The sequence below is a fragment of the Ranitomeya imitator genome, chromosome 1 (assembly GCF_032444005.1).
Source record: "Ranitomeya imitator isolate aRanImi1 chromosome 1, aRanImi1.pri, whole genome shotgun sequence".
Taxonomy (NCBI): Eukaryota; Metazoa; Chordata; class Amphibia; order Anura; family Dendrobatidae; genus Ranitomeya; species Ranitomeya imitator.
In genome coordinates this window covers 249,041,149-249,063,916 of record NC_091282.1, presented here as the reverse complement: position 1 = coordinate 249,063,916, position 22,768 = coordinate 249,041,149, and the positions used below count along the sequence as shown (strand labels likewise).

The 22,768-nt window shown below is 43.9% G+C and overlaps 1 protein-coding gene across 3 annotated transcripts in view; it reads left to right on the top strand.

Annotated features, from left to right (window-relative positions):
• The first annotated feature begins 267 nt into the window (after window positions 1-267).
• CAMKK2 (calcium/calmodulin dependent protein kinase kinase 2) overlaps window positions 268-22,768 on the top strand; it is a 159,974-nt gene continuing 137,473 nt past the window's right edge. For 2 of the 3 annotated variants that reach the window (XR_011318598.1, XM_069755405.1), the window contains exon 1: window positions 276-391. The gene's annotated coding sequence lies outside the window, so the exon portion shown is untranslated. Of the gene's footprint in view, window positions 392-22,768 lie in introns of all 3 variants that reach the window. The other variant, XM_069755392.1, reaches the window with a different exon arrangement.

Below are 22,768 nucleotides of genomic sequence, written 5' to 3'. Positions count from 1 at the left end.
AAAATCTGGTGTTTAAGGGGTTAACTTTTCCCCACATTGAAGCATAAATACAAACTTCCCCCAAATCAGGCAAAGAAGCCGATTGGTCTAATTAAATAGAGCGCCCCCTGTTGACGGCCAATGCTCTTAGGAGCCTTAGGTTTCGCCAAACAGGCAGCTGAGGAGTTAATGTGATTGAGCGCAGTGAAAACACGGTGATTGGGCCAATCAGAGCGGTCCTTACATCCGCGCACATCTGGGCCACTCAGCAGCGCGCTTGGAGCCGGGGGACGATACAATGGGGGAAGTCCCGAGCAGCCAATCATCGGGCGACTTCCACGAGCGGCTGGAAGTGCTGCCCTGGCAGGGTGAGATGCTCGGTGTGCCCGGCTGCCAGTCACCAGGGAGGCAGGTAAGAGCGGAGCGCTGCCGGTATACGCTTTCTGTAGGCTGCGCCTCTCTGACTTCTCCTCGCATCCAGCTGCATCTTCTTAAAGTGACCGCACACCTTAGAGGGAATCCGGGCAGAGCTGGAGCAGCACCTTGTGCACAGTGGGCATGTCGGCTAGTCTGGGCTGGTGGTGCAGGACTGAGGGTGAGGAGTTGGGCAGAGTTCACCCCGCTGGTGGCTTATGGTGCCCAGGATTAGTGCATCCCCTCATGGGGTCATGCCAGTGTGCGGTCAGTGCATGCTGGGAGTTGTAGTTCAGCAGCAGAAGGCTGCTACTAGTCGATGGCGCCAGTGCGGTCTTCAGTTTCTAGTTTCATCATCTGTAATGTGTGTTGTGCCCATTATGCCCCAGGATGGTGACAGACGGGTATGGAGGAGGCTGGCACGCTGGGTATCGCTGGTTGCTAGGAGCTGCCGCGTGCTGGAGGTGGGTGCTGATGGTGATGGGGGTCATAGGGAATTGTCGCCAGATGCTGTGGGAATCACCGGGAAAGAGACCGGAGTGGGAAACGCAGAAATAGATCCAGGGCGGAAAAATCCTTCCTGAAGCTGTGGGAACTGTCTGCCAACGGGTCTGTATCTGCTGCTGGCAAAGGAGATAAGGCTGGTATGGAAAACTCGCTCTGTATGTCGTCGACCTAGGACGGGGTTAACCCTTTAAACTGCAGAAACTTGAAGCTGTAGTGTTTCCTAATAAAATAATGTTTTCTCCCGCTGTGTATATGATGGGGGGCTGATGTAATGGCTGGGGCTATGCATAGCATCGGGGCTATGCACAGCGTCGGGGCGTTCTCTCTCTTTGCTTTAGATTGGGGCTATACAGCGACATGTGTCACGCGACCAAGAATATTTGTGCCACTTGCCTGGGACTTGCTCTCGCACGACTGTTTCAAAAACGATTTTACTGTAAAAATCAGCCGTGTAACAGGCAAGCTGCAGTCATACGTGACTTGCATTGACGTCTATGGCACATGAGTCACAAAAGAAGTTCGGCAGAAAATCCACCGCATTTGGAAACATTCGCGACTCTGTATCATCACTGCGATCTCAGATATCACCTTGTAGCCTTAGTCATACAGGGGTTGTCTGGCCTTTAGGCTACAAGTCTGCAGCTACTCTACGTGACTGAAGACTTGTAAATCCTCACATTGCGCTCTCTGAGGATTCTCCTGTGCTGGCGCCAGGAGTGGGTTAACATCACACACTGCAAGGATTCTCCTGTGCTGGTGCCAATAGCGAGTTGTCATGTGACTATAAGTAAGCTATTTGCATACTCCCGGACACACTCCAACTAGACATGTCTGGCCTCTCTCAGTGCACTGTTATTGAGCAAAGCTGAGAACGTCTAGTCGGCATGTGACTGCATGTATACAAATCATGTATTTGCGATCATGCTCTCGGCTCTATAGAATCTTCACAGCATGCAGTGTGCTCGATGTGAGTGCAACCCCTGGCAAAAATTATGGAATCATGAAAAACAAACAAAAAAAACACTCCAACACATCACTAGTCTCTGAGGCATGGACTTAATGAGTGTCAAACAGTACTCTTCATCAATCTGGCCCCAACTTTCTCTGATTGCTGGTGCCAGATCAGCTTTGCAGGTTGGAGCCTTGTCAACAACTGGCTAAGACGATGGTGCAGACAACAAGGATTCGGATTCCTGGACCACGGTGTGAATTACTTGTACGATGGACTCCTCGCCAGAGACGGACTACACCTCAACAAACCTGGGAAACACACATTCGCCAGAAGACTCGCTACACTCATCAGGAGGGCGTTAAACTAGAAGAAGAGGGGACGGGAAGAAAAACATTAGACTTGAACAAAGAAGATCCAGGAAAACATACTCAGAAGGGAGGTAAGAACATTTCTAAAACAATCCACAGTGAGGAGATTGGAACAAAACAAAATCCTCTAAACTGCATGCTCGCAAACGCCAGAAGCCTGACAAACAAGATGGAAGAACTAGAAGCAGAAATATCTACAGGTAACTTTGACATAGTGGGAATAACCGAGACATGGTTAGATGAAAGCTATGACTGGGCAGTTAACTTACAGGGTTACAGTCTGTTTAGAAAGGATCGTAAAAATCGGAGAGGAGGAGGGGTTTGTCTCTATGTAAAGTCTTGTCTAAAGTCCACTTTAAGGGAGAATATTAGCGAAGGAAATGAGGATGTCGAGTCCATATGGGTCGAAATTCATGGAGGGAAAAATGGTAACAAAATTCTCATTGGGGTCTGTTACAAACCCCCAAATATAACAGAAACCATGGAAAGTCTACTTCTAAAGCAGATGGATGAAGCTGCAACCCATAATGAGGTCCTGGTTATGGGGGACTTTAACTACCCGGATATTAAAGGGACTCTGTCACCTGAATTTGGCGGGACTGGTTTTGGGTCATATGGGCGGAGTTTTCGGGTGTTTGATTCACCCTTTCCTTACCCGCTGGCTGCATGCTGGCTGCAATATTGGATTGAAGTTCACTCTCTGTACACGCCTGCACAAGGCAATCTTGCTTTGCGCAGGCATGTACTATGGAGGACAGAGAATGAACTTCAATCCAATATTGCAGCCAGCATGCAGCCAGCGGGTAAGGAAAGGGTGAATCAAACACCTGAAAACTCCGCCCATATGACCCAAAACCAGTCCCGCCAAATTCAGGTGACAGAGTCCCTTTAACTGGGAAACAGAAACCTGTGAAACCCATAAAGGCAACAGGTTTCTGCTAATAACCAAGAAAAATTATCTTTCACAATTGGTGCAGAATCCAACCAGAGGAGCAGCACTTTTAGACCTAATACTATCTAATAGACCTGACAGAATAACAAATCTGCAGGTCGTCGGGCATCTAGGAAATAGCGACCACAATATTGTGCAGCTTCACCTGTCTTTCACTAGGGGGACTTGTCAGGGAGTCACAAAAACACTGAACTTTAGGAAGGCAAAGTTTGACCAGCTTAGAGATGCCCTTAATCTGGTAGACTGGGACAATATCCTCAGAAATAAGAATACAGATAATAAATGGAAAATGTTTAAGAACATCCTAAATAGGCAGTGTAAGCAGTTTATACCTTGTGGGAATAAAAGGACTAGAAATAGGAAAAACCCAATGTGGCTAAAAAAAGAAGTAAGACAGGCAATTAACAGTAAAAAGAAAGCATTTGCACTACTAAAGCAGGATGGCACCATTGAAGCTCTAAAAAAACTATAGGGAGAAAAATACTTTATCTAAAAAACTAATTAAAGCTGCCAAAAAGGAAACAGAGAAGCACATTGCTAAGGAGAGTAAAACTAATCCCAAACTGTTCTTCAACTATATCAATAGTAAAAGAATAAAAACTGAAAATGTAGGCCCCTTAAAAAATAGTGAGGAAAGAATGGTTGTAGATGACGAGGAAAAAGCTAACATATTAAACACCTTCTTCTTTTCCACGGTATTCACGGTGGAAAATGAAATGCTAGGTGAAATCCCAAGAAACAATGAAAACCCTATATTAAGGGTCACCAATCTAACCCAAGAAGAGGTGCGAAACCTGCTAAATAAGATTAAAATAGATAAATCTCTGGGTCCGGATGGCATACACCCACGAGTACTAAGAGAACTAAGTAATGTAATAGATAAACCATTATTTCTTATTTTTAGGGACTCTATAGTGACAGGCTCTGTTCCGCAGGACTGGCGCATAGCAAATGTGGTGCCAATATTCAAAAAGGGCTCTAAAAGTGAACCTGGAAATTATAGGCCAGTAAGTCTAACCTCTATTGTTGGTAAAATATTTGAAGGGTTTCTGAGGGATGTTATTCTGGATTATCTCAATGAGAATAACTGTTTAACTCCATATCAGCATGGGTTTATGAGAAATCGCTCCTGTCAAACCAATCTAATCAGTTTTTATGAAGAGGTAAGCTATAGGCTGGACCACGGTGAGTCATTGGACGTGGTATATCTCGATTTTTCCAAAGCGTTTGATACCGTGCCGCACAAGAGGTTGGTACACAAAATGAGAATGCTTGGTCTGGGGGAAAATGTGTGTAAATGGGTTAGTAACTGGCTTAGTGATAGAAAGCAGAGGGTGGTTATAAATGGTATAGTCTCTAACTGGGTCGCTGTGACCAGTGGGGTACCGCAGGGGTCAGTATAGGGACCTGTTCTCTTCAACATATTCATTAATGATCTGGTAGAAGGTTTATACAGTAAAATATCGATATTTGCAGATGATACAAAACTATGTAAAGCAGTTAATACAAGAGAAGATAGTATTCTGCTACAGATGGATCTGGATAAGTTGGAAACTTGGGCTGAAAGGTGGCAGATGAGGTTTAACAATGATAAATGTAAGGTTATACACATGGGAAGAAGGAATCAATATCACCATTACACACTGAATGGGAAACCACTGGGTAAATCTGACAGGGAGAAGGACTTGGGGATCCTAGTTAATGATAAACTTACCTGGAGCAGCCAGTGCCAGGCAGCAGCTGCCAAGGCAAACAGGATCATGGGGTGCATTAAAAGAGGTCTGGATACACATGATGAGAGCATTATACTGCCTCTGTACAAATCCCTAGTTAGACCGCACATGGAGTACTGTGTCCAGTTTTGGGCACCGGTGCTCAGGAAGGATATAATGGAACTAGAGAGAGTACAAAGGAGGGCAACAAAATTAATAAAGGGGATGGGAGAACTACAATACCCAGATAGATTAGCGAAATTAGGATTATTTAGTCTAGAAAAAAGACTGAGGGGCGATCTAATAACCATGTATAAGTATATAAGGGGACAATACAAATATCTCGCTGAGGATCTGTTTATACCAAGGAAGGTGACGGGCACAATGGGGCATTCTTTGCGTCTGGAGGAGAGAAGGTTTTTCCACCAACATAGAAGAGGATTCTTTACTGTTGGGGCAGTGAGAATCTGGAATAGCTTGCCTGAGGAGGTGGTGATGGCGAACTCAGTCGAGGGGTTCAAGAGAGGCCTGGATGTCTTCCTGGAGCAGAACAATATTGTATCATACAATTAGGTTCTGTAGAAGGACGTAGATCTTGGGATTTATTATGATGGAATATAGGCTGGACTGGATGGACAAATGTCTTTTTTCGGCCTTACTAACTATGTTACTATGGACCATTTTCTTCAACTTCCACCAAAGATTTTCAAGATCCGGACTATTTGCAGGCCATGACAATTGACCTTGTGTCTTTTTTCAAGGAATGTTTTCACAGTTTTTGCTCTATGGCAGGATGCATTATCATCTTGAAAAATGATTTCATCATCCCCAAACATCCTTTTAATTGATGGGATAAGAAAAGTGTCCAAAATATCAGCATAAACTTGTGCATTTATTGAAGATGTAATCACAGCCATCTCCCCAGTGCCTTTACCTGACATGCATTCCCAGATCATCAATGACTGTGGAAATTTGCATGTTCTCTTCAGGCAGTCATCTTTATAAATCTCACTGGAACGGCACCAAACAAAAGTTCCAGCTTCATCACCTTGCCCAATGCAGATTCGCGATTCATCACTGAATATGACTTTCATCCAATCATCCACAGTCCACGATTGCTTTTCCTTAGCCCATTGTAACCTTGTTTTCTTTCTGTTTAGGTGTTAAAGGGACTCTGTCACCTGAATTTGGAGGGAACAGCCTTCAGCCATGGAGGCGGGGTTTTCGGGTATTTGATTCACCCTTTCCTTACCCGTTGGCTGCATGCTGGCTGCAATATTGGATTGAAGTTCATCCTCTGTCCTCCGTAGTACATGCCTGCACAAGGCAATCTTACCTTGCGCAGGCGTGTACTATGGAGGACAGAGAATGAACTTCAATCCAATATTGCAGCCAGCATGCAGCCAGCGGGTAAGGAAAGGGGGAATCAAACACCCAAAAACCCCGCCTTCATGGCTGAAGATTGTTCCCTCCAAATTCAGGTGACAGTGTCCCTTTAATGATGGCTTTTGTTTAGCTTTTCTGTATGTAAATCCCATTTCCTTTAGGCGGTTTCTTACAGTTCGGTCACAGACATTGACTCCAGTTTCCACCCATTCGTTCCTTATTTGTTTTGTTGTGCATGTCCTGTTTTGGAGACATATTGCTTTAAGTTTCCGGTCTTGACGCTTTGATGTCTTCCTTGGTCTACCAGTATGTTTGCCTTTAACAACCTTCCCATGTTGTTTGTATTTGGTCCAGATTTTAGACACAGCTGACTGTGAACAACCAACATCTTTTGCAACATTGTGTGATGATTTACCCTGTTTTAAGAGTTTGATAATCCTCTCCTTTGTTTAAATTGACATCTCTCGTGTTGGAGCCATGATTCATGTCAGTCCACTTGGTGCAACAGCTCTCCAAGGTGTGATCACTCCTTTTTAGATGCAGAATAACAAGCAGATCTAATTTGATGCAGGTGTTATTTTTGGGAATTGAAATTTAGAGGGTGATTCCATAGTTTTTTCCCCTCATAATTGGGTGAGTCCATAATTTTTTTTTTCCCTCTGCTTGTTCTAAAAAGTAACCATTACTGACTACCACATTTTTTGTTCTTGATTTCTTTTAGTGTTTCTTAAAGCCAGAAAGTTGCCATTTGAAATTACTTTAGTTTTGTGCCATGTCTGTGATCTGCTTTTTTTTTTTTTACAAAATTAAACAACTGAATGAACATCCTCCAAGGCCGGTGATTCCATAATTTGTGCCAGGGGTTGTAATCACATGGAGTGACTACAGACTTGTAGCCAAATGCCAGACAACCCCTTTAAGGATGAATTAGGAATGTAATTGACATCAGTATTCCAAACGGCATCATTTTTAATAACTCTCTACCAATGTTTGCAGGATTGCCACTGGTTACATCCTGCCGTAGTTCTTCATGGCAGGACGAGCATGCCCATATGCATTCCCTTTATTACATGGCTTACAATACCAAGGATGTGTGCTAGAGACTTTCTGTAAGTGCAGGGTGGTGCCCTACAGCAAAGAACTCAGTCCCGGGAAGCATGGAAGACTTTACTAGCAGTGCTGCTTCTCCGCCATCTGTTCTGCGCAGAACGCTGCACACACAACCTACATGAATAAAAATGGAGAAGCTGAAATGAGAGACTGAAAGTAATCAGAGGGCTGTGAAGCACAGATGGCTCAAGGGAAATGTAGTTTTTCACATTAGAAAGGGGGGGGGGCATGTAATTCACCTTCTCAGATTCTCTTCAGTGAAACCATGTAGGAGCTGCAGGGAGTCGGAAATGAGGAGAAGGTGGCACCCAGGGGCCACAAAATAAAAATGCTTCTAACACTTTAACGTGGCTGGAGTTTGGGACAAACATTGGAAAGTGTGGAAAACAATTAAAGCATTTAAGAAAGTGTTAATATTTTATGTTGCTTTATTTAAAAAAAAAAAATGTAAAGTAGAAAATAGGTTTTCAATTATCAAAATTATTTAAAAGTTAAATAAAGTTTTATAGGGAAAAGCCCCAAGAAGTGCTCAGGGCTATGCTTATGAGGCCCAGGAGACCTGTGGCTGGTCCATGCAGTGCAGTCCGTCCTCGGATAGCGACACACTGATGGGATTATTTGCGGTATATCTGAGCACCCATAGACTTGAATAGGTGAATCTCATCCACAATCACTGTATATTGCAATGTTTTTTTCAAGAGCCGATTTGATCCGTGATCAGAAAAAAATAATCCGTCTCTGAGCAGCCAAATTGAATGTCAGTGGTTCGAGTACTATCACTTTCTCAAGTCACCTTCCATGACTGCAGCATTGGAGGATGTCTCCCTGCCCTAATGGGGGACAGGAAACACAAAGAGGTTAAATACTCTCCCCTTCCTGCAACCACCAGTGTTTTTCCTGTCCCCTGTGGGGCATGTCTTGTTGGTGCTGCCGTGGCCGGCGATCGGGAGTACCTACAGCCGGGGTCGGGGGCTCCGCTCTCCTCCCTCCATAGCTGCTCCCGTCTCCATGTCCAGTCATGCACTGACAAGGTGTTGCATACTGAACAACCCAGTTCAGGGGGTCCATTCTTCAGTATCTGCCCTTTCCCAGACCTTATTACCACAGCCCCCTCCTCCAAAAAAAGGAAGACACCTGTGGAGTCTGATTCAGACTCTGGCGAAGTACTTACTTCGGACTCAGAGGATATATGGGAGAATGAGGGTTCCACTTCCACCCCCAAATCTGATAATAAAAAATACTATTCCTCCGAAGACATACAGGAATTAATTGGTATGGTGAGGAGCACTATGGGGGTTGAGGAAGAGGAGGTGAAACAATCTGTGCAGGACGAAGTGTTTGGGGCCTCAAACTTAGGAAGCTAAAGGGTTTTCCTGTACACGGAAATATTCGGAGCCTCATTCTTCACGAATTACCGGTAACAAGACTAAGGCCGGCGTCACACTCAGCAAATGAAAATACGGTCCGTTTTTTTATGGCCGTAATACGCAGAAATGTTCCCAAAATAGCGATCCGTATGTCATCCGTAGGCAGGGTGTGGCAGCGTATTTTGCACATGTAAACCTCCGTATGTAATCCGTATGGCATCCGTACTGCGAGATAGATATATACATACATACATACATACATACATACATACATACATACATACATACATACAGCGCTAGATAGCAAAAGCCGGCAATTGAATTACCGGCTTTTATGCTATCTCCTTCCCAAACCCGACATATGAGACATGGTTTACATACAGTAAACCATCTCATATCACTTCTTTTATTACACATTCCTCTTTAGTAATGTAAGAAGTGTCTTGGTGTAAGATTTTGGGGCTCTAGCTATTAAATTAACGGGTTAAATCGCAGAAAAAATTGGTGTGGGCTCCCGCGCAATTTTCTCCGCCAGAGTGGGAAAGCCAGTGACTGAGGGCAGATATTAATAGCCTGGAGAGGGTCCATGGTTATTGCCCCCCCCCTCTGACTAAAAACATCTGCCCCCAGCCACCCCAGAAAAGGCACATCTGGAAGATGCGCCTATTCTGGCACTTGGCCTCTCTCTTCCCCCTCCCGTGTAGTGGTGGGATATGGGGTAATGAAGGCTTAATGTCACCTTGCTATTGTAAGGTGACATTAAGCCAGATTAATAATGGAGAGGCGTCAATTATGACACCTATCCATTATTAATCCAATAGTACGAAATGGTTAAGAAAACACACACACATTATTTCAAAGTATTTTAATGAAATAAAGACACAGGGTGTTTTAATATTTTAATATACTCTTAATCCACCTGAAGACCCTTGTCACCTGAAACAAAGTTAAACAAAACAAACAACAATATTCCATACCTTCCGTCGTTCAGTCTTGTCCCACGCTGTAAATCCATCTGAAGGGGTTAAATCATTTTACACCCAGGAGCTCTGCTAATGCAGCTGTGCTAGTGGCTGTAAAAACCCAGGGAATGAATGGAATGCAGGGGAATGACCTGTAGTTGCCTCGAGTCGCGGTGATGCGCCCTCTGCTGGATGTCCTCATATGAACTCGAGCCTGGGAACTTTTCAGAAGCCTCTCCATTATTAACCGGGCTTAATGTAACCTTACATTAGCAAGGTGACATTAACCCCTTATTACCCCATTTCCCACCGCTTCTCGGGAGTGGGAAGAGAGGGGCTAAGTGCTGGAATTGGCGCATCTTACAGATACACCATCTCTGGGGCGGCTGCCGGCTGGTATTTGTAGCCGGGGGGGGGCAATATCCATGGCTCGTCTCTAGGCTATGAATATCAGCCCGCAGCTGTCTGCATAGCCTTTCTGGCTATAAAATATAGGGGACCCCACGTCATTTTTTTTTTTCGGGGTCCCCCTATTTTAATAGCCAGTAAAGGCTACGCAGACCGCTGCGGGCTGATATTCATAGCCTGGGAGGGGCCATGGGTATTAACCCCTTCCCAGGCTACAAGTATCGGCCGTCGGCTTAACCCCCCTAGTGGAGAAAATTGCATGGGAGCCCACGCCATTTTTTTCATTTTTTTTTTTTTTTTTTTTAAATTATATATCTATACATGGATATATGTATAGATATAACTATGGATATATCTATAGATGGATAACTATATCTATCTATAGATATATTTATAGATCGAAATACCTATCTATAGATATATCTATCTGGCTACTTTCACACATCAGGTTTTTGCCATCAGGCACAATCCGGCGAGTTTTGAAAAAAATGGATATTTTTTTTTGTTTGTTTTTTTTCCTCCGGATCCGTTTTTTCTTATAGAGTTGTATTAGCGCCTGATGGCCACACATTTCATCCTTTTTTTTTTTTTCCCGGATCCGTCAGAAAAGCTGTTTCCAGCGGACGGAGAAAACGTACAGAAGAACAGTTTTTCTGTCCGGCGAAAAATCGCGCAGCGACAGATCCGGCAAAAAATGTATGAAACTGAGATGTGAAATGATGAATCCGGCCTCGGAATCTGGTTTTTCATGCATTTTTCCATTGAAATCATGCACATCTTCCATTCTCTCTCTAAAAAAAAATAAAACTGATCAGTTGCATCAGTTTTTCACTATTTGCAACGGATCCCTTTTTTCAAAAATTCGCCGGATCCTGCCTGATGGATAGATATATGGATAGTTAGGCTGCTTTCACACATCAGGTTGTTTCCGTCAGGCAAGAGCCAGAGAATTGGATCCGTTGAAAATAGTGAACAACTGATCCGGGTTTTTTTAGAGCGAGAGAGAGAACAGAAGATGTGCATGATTTTAGTAGAAAAATGCATGAAAAAACGGATTCGGAGGCCGGATTCATCATTTCACATCTCCGTTTCATACGTTTTTTGCCAGATCCGTCGCTGTGCGTTTTTTTGCCTGACAGAGAAAACTTTCCTCTGTACGTTTTCTCCGTCCGCCGTAAACAGTTATTTTTGCCAGATCCAGCAAAAAAACGAATGAAACGTGTAGCCATCAGGCGCAATCCGGCGCTTATACAACTCTATGAAAAAAAGCAGATCCGGCGGAAAAAAACAGATCAAAACTCGCTGTATTATGCCTGACGGCAAGCACCTGATGTGTGAAAGTAGCCTAACTATCCATATATCTATCTATCTATCTCATTCCTTCTATCTGTCTGTGTGTGTGTGTGTGTGTGTGTAATGGAGTGTGGGTTGGACAAATGTAAAAGAGGAGGTTGGACGTTGGACAAGACATGACATCACAAATCTTTTTTTTTTTTTGTTTTTTTTTGTTCAATAATACATCTTTATTTAGCATTCAAAAACGCATCAAAAAACGCACCTGCGTTTTCTGCCAAGAGCTGCGGATTTAGGCTACGTTCACATTTGCATTCTGCGCTGCTGCGTCGGCGACTCAACGCACAACGCAAACAAGAACGCATGCCAAAACGCATAGTTTTGCGACGCATGCGTCCTTTTTTTGCCGGATTTTGGACGCAAAAAAAAAAAGCATCTTGCTGCGTCCTCTGCGCCCTAACGCTTGCGGCAAAAAAGACGCATGCAAACGCATGTCCATGCGCCCCCATGTTAAGTATAGGGGCGCATGGCGCAGCCTGGCAGAACGCTAATGTGAACGTAGCCTTAGAGCAGAAAAATCCGCAGGCAAATCTGCAACTTGTGCACATAGCCTTAAGCCTAAGAAGTGAGAGCAGCAGCCTAAGCACAGCAGCCTAATGGCAATAAAAAAGTCTAATAACAATGTCGTGTGAGCCCTAGGAGATCCGGCACGGACATGATTAGAACAGGGCTGGTGCGGGAGATGAGTATCTGCACTACTTCATTAAAAATCGTGTTTTCCAGGTAGTGGCCAACACCTTTAATTTTTCACATTGAGGCCTTAGGTGTTCAACCCTTGTTAGCACATATAAAGGTTAAAAATTGTTGAGCATGCAGTGTAACGATCAATATGACAGTTTTGGTGCCACACGGTATTTTACAGCCTTCTTGTGGACTTTTTTTTGTTTTTTTTTGTTATTGTGTGGGTTTTTTTCTGATTGGAGCCTAATGAAAAATTCATCATTATTCAGTTTTGTGCATCATCGATGTGAACATTATAGTCATCGACTATTACATATTGTCATGATGGGTAGGAAAACCTTGCTATCTATCTATCTGTCTAATTTTATTATCTTTTATTTAAGTGAATGGAACAGTCTTATGGTACACATGACAGGAAAAAAAGATCTGTTACAGATTTTGTGTTTGATCTGTAGAAAAATCCAGATATATTACATGATTTTCTGAAAATCATCAGCAAGAATTGACATGCTAAGAATTCTGCCCAAATCCAAATGGAAAATTTGCACAATTTCTATGACGTGCTGTTTTGGTACTTGGACCCCACTAATTATTGATGGGATGGCATATAAATCAGTAAATTGCTGCGTTTATCAGCACACAGTCTGAGTGGCAAATTATTGTCCTGCGATTGCTAATTCTTCCATAGATCAACAGACGATCTTGATTTTGCCCTATATTAGAATTCGATAAGTGTAAATGTGTTTTGGGAGGCGTACACTTGGGCCTTCCTTTCTCCCAGAATTGAGGTCAGAAACACTCTTGGTTGTAGGCACTCTGCTACATCAGAAGTCTCCCTCCGCTACTCTAGCTGATCAGGAGAACTGAACTCCAAACCTCAGAAGGGGATTAAGGCTATGTCCCCACGGTCAGTAAACGGCAGCACTTTGGATACAGCACTTGTCCGCTCCATCCAAAGCGCTACCGGCTTTTGAACGCAGGTGATTCCGCATGTGTTCATTGAACCGTGTGGAATCACTGCACCCTATACATTGGACCGGTGATATTTATCTTGCGGAGACTGAGCGTCTCCTTAAGATAAATAGACATGCTGCAGTCTGGAAAGATGTGCCGCATGTCCGTCTCCGCAGTGAAGTCAGAGGCGTCCGTGAACGCATTATGCTGTAACATCTGGCTGCCTCCGGTTGGATTCTGTTGATGTATGCAGCGTCCAACCCACAGCATTTGCGGACCATGGGAACATACCATAAGAGGAGCTGGACATCTGCTTTCTTTGTCTAAGGTCCCAATAAAAGATGGCAGTGTCAATTTACAGGACTGCGGTCCATTGTCCTGGTCAGTGATCTGTGATTGCTGGAAGGGAGACCTGTCAATCTGCTTAGCTCTCATTTTGGTTAGCCAGGCTGATGTGATATCATCATTGCAGTGCGAAGCGTGCACACACACAACTTCACACCTGCTCAGTTAATCAAAAGGAGAGCTGGGAAAAGAGGATGTATAAAGGACTTTCCGGTCACAGACTACTGTCCTAGCCAATGAGCAAATGAATTGGATCTCCCATCTCTAGTCCCAGTTTTTCAATTTTCACCAGAATTTTCAAACTTGAGCAAAAATGTTGCAACTGCTTCTACACAATTCCTGGCTAGTTCATTTCAGCTTATGAAAAGTGGGCAGAGTGCCGCCAGTAAGGCTACTTTCACACTTCCGTCGTTTTAGATCCGTCGCAATGCGTTGTTTTGGGGAAAAAAACGCATCCTGCAAATGTGCCCGCAGGATACTTTTTTTTTTTTCCCATAGACTTGTATGGCCATACATGTATGGCCATACATCGCGTCCGTCGTGCACTGGATGCGTCGTGTTTTGGCGGACCGTCGTCACGAAAAAACGTTCAATGCAACGTTTTTCGTATGTCGGATCCGCCATTTCCTACCGTGCATGTGCGGCCGGAACTCCGCCCCCTCCTCCCCAGGACTTAGAATGGGCAGCGGATGCGTTGAAAAACTGCATCCGCTGCCCATGTTGTGCCGAATTTGCACAATGTCCGTCGGTACGTCGCGCCAACGCTTTGCGACGGCCGCGTACCGACGCAAGTGTGAAAGAAGCCTTAGGGCCTGCTGAACATCGGACAAATTTATCATAACTTACACTAGACTATGGTTAGAATACATGTGTTGCAGTGTCGCACGGCAGCTGAAAGATGCGCCGAATTCATCGTTATACAAACTGCCAGTCTTAATAAATTGGATAATGATTGTTTTAGAAGTTTGCAGACTGACAGTTTTTCATTTATTTTTTTTTTTAAGTTTGTGTCCCTTTAAGTACCTTATGCTTTCAATAAGAGCCAGTGTGGGAGGCTGTTTGTATTGTGTGGGCTAATTCTCTATTTGTTCTCAATTGCTTCTCTGCCAGTTTTTGCAGCATATGTCAGATTACGCCTGCCTGCTAAGTGGGAGTGAAGGATAAATTCAGATTTATTCCTTTCTATGTGCAGTGTCTTCTGGGCTTACACTGGCAAGTAAGGCTATGTGCGCACATTGAGTATTTGCTTGCAGAAATTTACTCAAGGTTTCTGCATCTCTTGGCAGCAAAGATGAACGTTTTGTTGCAGTTTTCTATGCGTTTTCTGCATGCGTTTTTGTACAGCAATGAAGGTTGTTTTTTTTAACTAAATAAAGATATTTAAAAAAAAAAAGTTTTGTGATGTAATTTCTTGGTTCAACATCACCTTTTCCATTCTGATGCAGTAGCATCAGAGTAATGGGATTAAAACTTGGTGTCAGCAGCTATCATTGACACCAAGCTCTAGGGTTAGTAATGAAAAGGTGTCAGCCAGTAAGTAATTAGAGACACACTCACTCACTCACTCACTCACTCACTCACACTCACACTCACCAGCCTATGTAGGAGCGTTAACAGAATGAACCTACATAGGCTGTAACCAAACAGCATCTCTTAATTTAAAAAATGAAAAGGCTCCTATGTAATTCTTAGAGGGAAAGCTGAGGGCCGATGTTAATATTCTGGGAAGGAGCCAATAGTCCTAAAGGTTCACAGGCTATTAATATAATCTCACAGCTGTTTGCTTAGCCTTTACTGGCTAGTTTACAGGAAGACCCGAGGAAAAAAATTGACATAGGGTCCCCATATAAAACTTAACCAGCAAAGGCTAGGCAGACAGCTATGGGTTGATGTTAATAGCCTAGGAAGGGGCCATGGATATTGCCCTCCCCCCCCCCCCTCCCAGGCTAAAAACATCAGCTCTCAGGCGCCCCAGAAAAGGCGTATTTATTACATGCTCCAAATCTGGTGCTTAGCCTCACTCTTCCCACTTGCGGGAGGTGGGTGGGTGGTTTAAGTCACCTTTGTATTATCAGGTGACATCAAACCCACAGGTTAGTAATGGTGGAGTTTCTATAAGTTTTCCACATTACTAACCCCATAGTGTTATTATAAAAACACACACACAGAGAATAAAGTCCTTTATTTGAAATAATGACACTCCTTTGTTGAATCTAAATTAACCCATACACGCCTAATCCACTGACTCCGTCTTCTGCAACAAAAATAAAATAAACCACAATATTCCTCACCTATCCACCTATCCACCGAGAAGATGATAATCCATAATGTCCCACAACGATCCTGATGATTTTAAGATCTGTCACTGATTGCTCTCACTTACGGCACCACTTCTGTGTGAGAATTTTCTCACACATCAGTAGTGCCTTAAGGGAGATGATTGGAGCTGATCTGCTGATGAACTCCGGTGACCTCTCACGGCAGCTCAGTGATACATTGAGGGAGCGATTACCGTATACACACAAGTATAAGCCGACCCGAGTATAAGCTGACCCCCCCCCCCCCCCTAATTTTGCCACAAAAAAACTGAAAACTTAATGACTCGAGTATAAGCCTAGGGTGGAAAATGCAGCAGCTACCGGTAAATGTCAAAAATAAAAATAGATACCAATAAAAGTAAAATTAATTGAGACATCAGTAGGTTAAGTGTTTTTGAATATCCATATTGGATCAGGAGCCCCATATAATGCTCCATAAAGTTTGATGGGCCCCATAAGATACTCCATATTAAAATATGCCCCATATAATGCTGCACAAATGCGGATTATGGCCCCATAAGATGCTCCATAAAGATATTTGCCCCATATAAAGCTGCACAAACATTGCTTATGCCCCATAAGATGCTCCATGTACACATTTGCCCCATATGCTGTTGCTGCGATTAAAAAAAAATAAAAATCACATACTCACCTCTCAGGCCCCTGGCACTTGCTATACTCACCTTTCCCGTTCCACCGACGGCCGCTGCTGTGTCTTCCGCATCCTCTGCACTGACTGTTCAGGCAGAGGGTGGTGCGCACACTAATCGCGTCATCGTGCCCTCTGACCTGAGCGTCACTGCAGAGGATGGGGAAGACGCGGCCGGCGGCGGTGGAACGGGGAGCAGGTGAATATCGCGCACTGCGTTATACTCACCTGCTCCTGGTGCGGTCCCTGGTTCCCCGGCGCCGGCAGCTTCTTCCTGTAGTGAGCGGTCACATGGTATCGCTCATTACAGTAATGAATATGCAGCTCCACCCCTATGGGAGTGGAGTCGGGTCCATATTCATTAATGAGCGGTACCATGTGACCGCTCACTACAGGAAGAAGCTGCCAGCCGGGGAACCAGGGACTGCGCCAGGAGCAGGTGAGTATGATTACACAGCTGCTGCTCCACCCCCCCCCTGCCGACCCCTGGTATGACTCGAGTATAAGCTGAGAGGGGTAATTTCAGCCTAAAAAAATTGGCTGAAATTCTTGGCTTATACTCGAGTATATACGGTACCTCCTGCCAGTGTATTGCCGGCAGCCCGGTAGAGCAGTCACATCTCCCAGTATGACTGTTCTACACATGAAATTACCGTGGGACATTCGGGATTACGTGGGCTAGTATATGGTGGTTTTATTGTTTTTGATTATTATTATTTTTTTTTTTTTTTTGTTATAGGAGATATGGGCATTGGGGATTAGTTCTTAAGGTGAGTAAATGGTTTTTTTATTTTTTCTAGGAGATGAGGGTGTTGAGGATTTAATGTTCAGTTAGTATAATGTGTTCTTATTTTTATTTGAATATGTATATACCGTATATACTCGATTTATAAGCTGCCCCGAGTGTAAGCCAAGGCACCTACTTTTGCCATGGAAAACTGGGTAAGCTTATTGCCTCGTGTATAAGCCGGGTCTGCATTGTCCCTTCATCCCTGTCCTGCTATGCATGGCTCCCCTGCCCCTGTCATTGTATGCATGACTATCCCCCCCCCCCCCCCCTCCCTGTTCCTGTCTGCATGCCTCCCCGTTCCGTCCATGTATGCATGCCTCCGTATCCCCTATTCCTGTGTGCATGTTTCCTATTACTACCATAATTATCATTACTAGCTATCATTACCTTAATGAGCGGTACCACATGATCGCTCGGCAGGAAGAGCGCGGCCGGTATGAGATGCAGTGCCAGCACCGAGGGCGCGCAGGTAGGTGAGTATGATGTGTGCTGGAAGTTGCCGACTCCTGTCACCCGCTGCTCCACACCTTTCTGTACCATGACTTGTGTATAAGCCGAGGGAGTGTTTTCAGCACTGAAAAACTCTGCTTATACATGAGTATATGCGGTAATTATTTTATGTTGTGTGTTTTTTTTTTTTTTTTTTTTTAAATTGTGAGCACAGGGGCGGCTGATGAAACGTTTTATAAGTAAGCGTTTTATTGAAGGTCACCGCATCAGGTCACAGTATCTCTACGAGGTCACGCTGACAGCGTGTCCCCGCAACGCTCTGACCAATGCAGAAAATCTTTAAACATTTTTATACATGCGTTTTTGCTGCGGACTTGACTGGCTCATTTGAAGTCAATGTGTGGAGAACGCTAGGAATCGGCACAAAGAATTGACATGGTGCAGAACAAAAACCGCACGGCAAAATTTACTGATCATGTGCACAGTACTTCAGGATCATCATTGAATTAGCTTGCGTAAGGTTTCCATAGCATTTTTGGCCTATTTCTTCGAAAAAATGCCGTAGAAACGCATAAAAAATGCACCGTGTGCACATAGCCAACTTCACAGCAATTTGTAGTGATAATTGGCGTCTCCTTCCAAAGGATTCTATCCATAAACTTTCGTAGATCTAAGTTGAGTGCCACCAGATCACTAAGGCTAGGTTCACACTAGCGTTGCGCCGCCCTGCGTCGGCGTACGCAACGCGCGACGCACGTAAAAACGCGCGCAAACGAGCGCGTTTTGCGACGCGTGCGTCGTTTTTGACGAAAATCGGACGCACAGAAAATGCTACAATGTAGCGTTTTTTTGCGTCCGACGCTAGCGTCGGAAACGACGCACGTGGCGAAAAACGCCACCAAAACGACGCACGCGTCCCCTATGTTAAACATAGGGGCGCGTCGCCGCTGCGTCGCCGGCGCGTCGCCGGCGCAACAGCGACGCACATTGGCGGAACGCCAATGTGAACGTAGCCTTACACTATAAGGACTTGTTCACACGCTGCATGTTTTCCAGAGTAAAAAAACGCTGCATTTTACAGAACCAGCAAAGTGAATGAGATGTCTGAAATCTTGTGCACATGCTGCTTTTCTTCTCATCCTGGATTTCAGCCATCAGTGTTTTTTTTTTTTTTTTTTCTGCATTCAAATGAATGGGGAAAACAGGCACATAAAGAAATACATTAAAAAAATGCATTTTCCTGACAACACTTCAATATTTACTGCAGTTTTTTCTGCACCAAAAAACAAATGTGTACATAGTCTTATTTACATGTTTACATGTAGCGTTTGCTATGTTTTCTTCTGAAGCCCAAATCTGCTCTCTTGGCAGTGTGTTTGTTTTGTTTTTTTGTCGCATTTTTTGGGAGTGGATTACATGTGTGCTTTGACTACAGTACATATTTTAATAAAGTTAGTTAAAATGTAACCTTTAGTGTGAGAATATACAAAAAAAAGACAAGCAAACAATTAAAATAATAAGCCTAGGGGTAAAAAATATGTTTCATCTTTTATGCTTGCTCCCACCTTACAGCGGAGGTTGGCAACCTAGACCTGCGCAGATGGCGCCCCCACTTGCCGACGGCTCTTCGTTCTTTCTTTATTAAACCTTAGGGGGAAAAAGGATAGGATTATCAACTGTTACTAGTTCTAATTCATGCATAGGCTAATTATTTAACCCCTTCTGATGGATTTACATCGTGGGATATTGTTGTTTGTTTTTTTACAGAAGACATGGGTCGTCATTTGGATTGAGCGTATAATATACATACTCTGCGTGCAGAATTATTAGGCAAGTTGTATTTTAGAGGATTATTTTTATTATTGATCAACAACTATGTTCTCAATGAACCCAAAAGACTCGTAAATATCAAAGCTTAATATTTTTGGAAGTTGGAGTGGGATATTTTTAGATTTGGCTATCTTAGGAGAATATATGTTTGTGCAGGTAACTATTACTGTGCAGAATTATTAGGCAACTTACCGTAATAAAAAACAAATATATCCCCATCTCACTTGTTTATTTTCACCAGGTAAACCAATATAATTGCACAAAATTTAGAAATAAACATTTCTAATATGCAAAAACAAAACCCCAAAAAATTAGTGACCAATATAGCCACCTTTCTTTATGACACCAAACAGCCTTCCATCCATAGATTCTGTCAGTTGCTTGATCTGTTTACGATCAACATTACGTGCAGCAGCCACCACAGCCTCCCAGACACTGTTCCGAGAGGTGTACTGTTTTCCCTCCCTGTAGATCTCACATTTTATGAGGGACCACAGGTACTCTATGGGGTTCAGATCAGGTGAACAAGGGGGCCATGTCATTATTTTTTTTCTTCTTTGAGACCTTTACTGGCCAGCCATGCTGTGGAGTAGTTGGAGGCATCTGATGGAGCATTGTCCTGCATGAAAATCATGTTTTTCTTGAACAATACCGACTTCTTCCTGTACCACTGCTTGAAGAAGTTGTCTTCCAGAAACTGGCAGTAGGTCTGGGAGTTGAGCTTCACTCCATCCTCAACCTGAAAAGGTCCCACAAGTTCATCTTTGATGATACCAGCCCATACCAGTACCCCACCTCCACCTTGCTGGCGTCGGAGTGGAGCTCTCTGCCCTTTACTGATCCAGCCTCTGGCCCATCAAGAGTCACTCTCATTTCATCAGTCCATAAAACCTTTGAAAAGTCATTCTTAAGATATTTATTGGCCCAGTCTTGACATTTTATTTTATGTTTCTTGTTCAAAGGTAGTCGTTTTTCAGCCTTCCTTACCTTGGCCATGTCCCTGAGTATCGCACATGTTGTGCTTTTTGTTACTCCAGTAACATTGCAGCTCTGAAATATGGCACAACTGGTGGCAAATGGCATCTTGGCAGCTTCATGCTTGATTTTCCTCAATTCATGGGCAGTTATTTTGCGCCTTATTTGCCCAACACGCTTCTTGCGATCCTGTTGGCTATTTGCCATGAAACGTTTGATTGTTCGGTGATCACGCTTAAAAAGTTCGGCAATTTCAAGACTGCTGCATCCCTCTGCAAGACGTCTCACAATTCTGGACTTTTCAGAGCCCATCAAATCTCTCTTCTGACCCATTTTGCCAAAGGAAAGGAAGTTGCCTAATAAATAAGCACACCTTATATAGGGTTTTGATGTCATTAGACAACACCCCTCCTCATTACAGAGATGCACATCACCTGATTTACTTAATTGGTAGTTGGCTCTCAAGCCTGAACAGCTTGGAGTAGCACAACATGTACAAAAAGTATCATGTGATCAAAATACAATTTGCCTAAGAATTCTGCACACAGTGTAATTACACACATCAGCCGATATCAACTAATCTATGTTAACAAAAACGAAAATGTGCGTGCAACCCTAGCTTTAGCTAGAGTACAGTTGCTGCAGTTTCTTGTAATTGTTAATCTCTGCCTCCATCATGATGGGCAACTGCATTTCGTCTCCCTTGAAGAGTACATGTTTCCGAAGCCCCTTTCCAAGCTGTTTTAGGATTGGTGCCAAATAAAATAAACATGCTTCCGTTGGAGAGAGTTTCCCTAAATCCATCAAGGAGCCAAAGCACTTCTGCAACAGCTGGAAAAAATTATTTTGCGCCTTTTTTGCCCAACATGCTTCTTGCGACCCTGTTGGCTATTTGTCATGAAACGTTTGATTGTTCGGTGATCACGCTTCCAAAGTTTGGCAATTTCAAGACTGCTGCATCCCTCTGCAAGACGTCTCACAATTTTGGTCTTTTCAGAGCCCGTCAAATTTCTCTTCTAACCCATTTTGCCAAAGGAAAGGAAGTTGCCTAATAATTAAATACACCTTATATAGGGTTTTGATGTCATTGGACAACACCCCTCCTCATTAGAGATGCACATCACCTGATTTACCGCATATACTCGAGTATAAGCCGAGATTTTCAGCCCAAATTTTTGGGCTGAAAGTGCCCCTCTCGGCTTATACTCGAGTCATGGTCGGCAGTAGGGTCAGCGGGTGAGGGGGAGAGAGGACTGTCGCATACTCACCTGCTTCCGGCGCTCCTGGCGCTGTCCCTGCCTGTCCTATGGTCTTCGGGTGCCGCAGCTCTTCCTCTGTTCAGCGGTCATGTGGTACCGCTCATTAAAGTTATGAATATGGACTCCACTCCCATAGGGGTGGAGCCGCATATTCATTTCTGTAATGAGCGGTGCCAGTGACCCCTGACAGAGGAAGAAGCTGCAGTGCCCGGAGACCATCTGTCCTGGAGAAGGAGCCATGGACGCCGGGAGCAGGTGAGTATTTCATATTTACCTGTCCGCGTTCCACCCGCCGGGTGCCGCTCCGTCTTCCCGTCCTCTTGCTGTGACTGTTCGGGTCAGAGGGTGCGATGACGTATTAGTGTGCGCGCCGACCTCTGCCTGAACAGTCACTGCGGAGAGACGGGACGCTGAAGAGTTGCGGGCAGCGACGAGAGGTGACTGTGTCATTTTTTTTTTTTTTTTTTTATTACAGCAGCATTATATATGACACAGCTTTAAATGGAGTATATATGGGGCAATAATGAACGGTATAGAGCATTACATGTGGCACAGCTTTATATGGAGCATCCATGGGGCAATAATGAATAGTATGGAGCATTATATATGGCACAGCTTTAAATGGAGTATCTATGGGGCAATAATGAACGGTATAGAGCATTATATGTGGCACAGCTTTATATGGAGCATCTATGGGGCAATAATGAACAGTATGGAGCATTATATGTTGCACAGCTTTATATGGAGTATATATGGGGCAATAATGAACGGTATAGAGCATTACATGTGGCACAGCTTTATATGGAGCATCCATGGGGCAATAATGAACAGTATGGAGCATTATATGTTGCACAGCTTTATATGGAGTATATATGGGGCAATAATGAACGGTATAGAGCATTACATGTGGCACAGCTTTATATGGAGCATCCATGGGGCAATAATGAATAGTTCCAAATGCAAAGAGAGGCAAGAAATGGACGGCACTCGAGAAATATGTACTCCTTAGGACTAGAACTCACTGAAAGCAATCGTCACAATCAGCTT